Consider the following 3,969-nt stretch of genomic DNA (forward strand, 5'->3'; position numbering starts at 1 on the left):
GCCAATTTTGAAAGAGATGTACCGTAGCTCAGAAAAATGTTATTGAATAGGTTAATGCTGTTGTAATGAAATGCTTCTTCTAATTAAAAAAAAATTTTTTTTTTTAAAATTGGTCAGTCTTGGTGATCAAAGGAAAAAAAAAAACTTTGGAAACAGCGTATGTTGAAATGAGCTCTTCTTTAAAGGGTAAAAACTCATTCAATTTTATATCTTACAGGGTTTATACTGAGTTCAATATTGCATGACTGTATTAATTGAACTGTGAGCCTAAAAATGTACAGCTCTGAAAGAGGTGTATCCTTGCTCTGGGGTGTGTTACTGAATATGTTAAAGCTGTAATCAAATTCTTCTTCTAATGATGTGGTTATTAAATTTTTAAAAAATTAAAAAATAATAATCCTTCAAAGCATAAAACTTTGCTCCTTAATCATTAGTAGATGTGAAAAACATTACCATTGAAATCTACCTTATGACTTTATTTCCAGGCTCAGTTGCCAAGGAGCTCAGAAAGTAACTGACTGTGAGTAGTAATAATCAGATATATAGAGGTTAGAAACACAGGTGCAAACATCTTAGTGTCAATTGCATTAAAAATGAATTTTTCTGTATGAAACATTATATTTTAATAATGAAATGGAGATCATTTGTAAAGGTTAAAACCTCTTTTAGTTTCATGTCTTATAGGGTTTATACTGAGTACAATTATTGTATAACTGTAATAATTCAACTGTAAACCTAAAAATGTACAGCCAATTTTGTAAGAGATACATCCTAGCTCAGACAATTGCTATTGAATATGTCAGCGCTGATGTAAAAATAAATAATTTAAAAAATAAACAAATAAATAAAAATTTAAAAAAATGGGGGTGGGGTATATGCCATATGCCACAGCACACATGTGGAGGCCAGAGGACAACTTGAGGGGGTTTGTAAACTCATGAGACAATATACACTCATTAAAGGAGTAAGTTTAGATAGATATCTGATCAAGTTCTGAGCCTCTTTGATATTTAGAGGCTCAGGGATGAAAGAGCAGAAAATAGATAAGATAGCAAATTAGGAAGAAAATTGGCTGAGAGGTGTCATGGAAATCAGTTGAAACATATCTCTAGAAGGGGATTTCTGAGGTTAGAGATATTCAGTGGTAGAATACTTGCCTAAAATGAAGGACTTTCTGGGTTCAATCCCCAGCACCAGCCTATTCCCAAAAGAAGGTGGTGGGTAACATAGGACCGAGAGCTGACTGGAAATTATTTCTAATTTTCAATAAAACAATAAATACAGTATTCTTCACTTAAATATGAGGGTGGTTTTGCTCCAACTCCCATAGCTAGCAATTGAATTAGTGATGTCAGGAGTGCTGGATAGGGGACTGGAGAGAAGGCTCAGCAGTTAAGAGCACTGGCTGCTCTTGCAGAGGACCCAGGTTTGGTTCCCAGCACCCACATGGGGCTAACAATTACCTGTAACTCCAGTTGCAGGGGATCTGATGCCCTCTTCTGACCTCCATGGGCATTACACAACATGAGTGCACTTACATACATGCAGGCAATACAATCATACACATAAAATAAAAACAATAAAATGTTTTTAAATAAAAAAATTAAAAGTGCTAGATAGAAGATAGGAAATAGAGGTGGGGAGATGGCTTCTGTGGTGGTTTGAATGATAAATGTTCCCCATAGGCTCAAGTATTTGAACACTTTTTCCCCAGTTGCTGGAATTGTTTGGGGAGGCCATGGAATCTGTAGGAGGTCGAGCCTTACTGGAGGAATTATGTCACTGTGGGCAGGCTTTGAGAATTCATAGCCTCACCTCACTTGCAGTTCACTCTGTTCTGTGTTTGCTATTGAAGATATTATCACTCAGCTTTTGGCTCTGCCACCATGCCTGTCACATGCTGCTTGCTATGTTTTCCCACCATGACAGGCTCTAATCCCTCTGGAACTGTAAGTTAAAATAAGTAAGCCACTTTTGGTCATGGTGTTTTATCACAGCAACAGAAAAGTAACTAATACAGCTTCCTTGATAAAGTGCTTGCTTGCAAGTAAGTCTGAGACTACCTGAATTTAAGCCCCAGAACCCATAAAAAGCTGGGCATGTTGGGGATAGGTCACAGGGATGGGGGAGAAAAAGGGGTGGGGGTGGGTTAAACAAAATTAAGGATATATGAAAAAGCCTTATGGAAACCCACTACTTTGTAAGCTAAAAATTACAATTTTTAAAAAAGGAGTTTGAACAAAGGTACCTTGTATGAGTGGACAGTGCTTCCCCCAGAAGATATGGATTATTATACAAACATCTCAGTGCCAGGAGTGTGATGCCGCCATACACATTATTGGTCAAGGAGGTCCCAGAGGCACCTAACACAGAATATTGCCATCACTCTTGGTTGTCCACCATAACTACATGGTAAGACCCTGTTGCTGAAGACATCACATACTTTGATTGCCAGATGTAGAGCTATCAAGCTGGAATGGATCTGGAAGCTTTCAGCTTTCACAGTGCAGAAAGGTGATATGCAAACCATTGGGGTGTGGTGACTAATCTTGGTTGTCAATGTCACACACCACGGAAGAGGGAACCTCAGTTGAGGAATTTCCTTCTCAGATTGACTGTGAGCATGCCCATGACTATGGGCATTTTCTTTTCTTTTCGTCTTTTTGAGACAGGTCTCCCTGTAGCCCCAGAAGGCCTAGAACTCACCATGTAGACCAGGTTGGCTTCCATCTCCAGAGATCTGCCTGCCTCTGCCTCATAGTGCTGCCCTGGCCTATGGGGTCTGCAATGGGGTACCTGGATTGGGGAGTGGGGATGTGGATGAGGCAAGGGACAAGAGAAATGGAGACAAGACAGTGCTCTGATCAAGTCTCATTTATTGAAGCACAAGCATACAGTTAAATAAGGAGTACAGACTGGACTGAATCATAACAGCCAGATAGCAAAGACCCAGGTGCACTCCAAGGGAGGAATCCACTAAGAGCAAGGCAGTTACTGGAAAGGAAAACAAGACCGCAGGCGAAGGCCACGGGCTCCATCCCGTGCCTGCGAGAGTCTACTGATCAACAGAAAACAGGGCTATTTACAATAACTAAAGCAAGGCTGTGGGCTACCAGCCCCGGCCAGGAGCCAAGGTTGTGGGCTCTTTCCCATGCCCGCGGGGGGAGGGTAGACAGAATGGAAAGTCACCAACTCAGGTCTGTCAGCAGTTTTGAGAAATGGCTGAGCCTCTGGCTCCCAACAGAGGGTGAGATCAAGTTACCCTGGAGAGAGGCCTGTGGGTCAGAGATAGAAAAAGTAATATTTTGAATGAATTTCATTAAGCACATACAATATAAGGTAGTACTCGAAGATGACATCTGCAGTTAGATTGGTTCCCCCGCTCATCAGCTGAGTGACCTTGAGTGAGTTATTAGATTATATTTACCTCAATTTTATCATACTAAAATGAAAATGATGCTGATAATATAGATCTTGCAGCATTTTTCTGAGGATTACAAGAACATGTAAAGTATACAGCCGTCTGCTGCAGTCCAGCAGAGAGTAAAAAAATAAATATCTGGTCATTGACAGTGCTACCTAACCTGATACTTTTCTGTCTCCCTCTTGCTTCCATCCTTGTCTGATTGCTTCTTGAATGCCTGTCATATTACTGATTTCACTTGCCTTTCTTTTCCAAATTGCAGCCCACTTCTTCGGCTATTTGCTCTGTAGACTTTCCTCTTGAGTTACAAGGAATGGAAACCAATTTCTTTTTTCTGACAGCTTCTAAAATAAAACCATGGAAAAGTTAAATGGCTGCAATATTAGTCCCCCAGGACCTTGATTAGAAGCTGTTTCTGCATTGTGCCTTATGAATGTGCACCTGCTCTCAAACTGGCAGCTAGAAGTGATATGTCTGATAGAGTTTAGCTCCACACACAATGTTGCCTTCACACGGATGACTATTGCCATCTAGAATGGCCTTTT

This window comes from Nannospalax galili, unplaced genomic scaffold (assembly GCF_000622305.1).
Source record: "Nannospalax galili isolate Female #2095 unplaced genomic scaffold, S.galili_v1.0 scaffold241, whole genome shotgun sequence".
NCBI lineage: Eukaryota > Metazoa > Chordata > Mammalia > Rodentia > Spalacidae > Nannospalax > Nannospalax galili.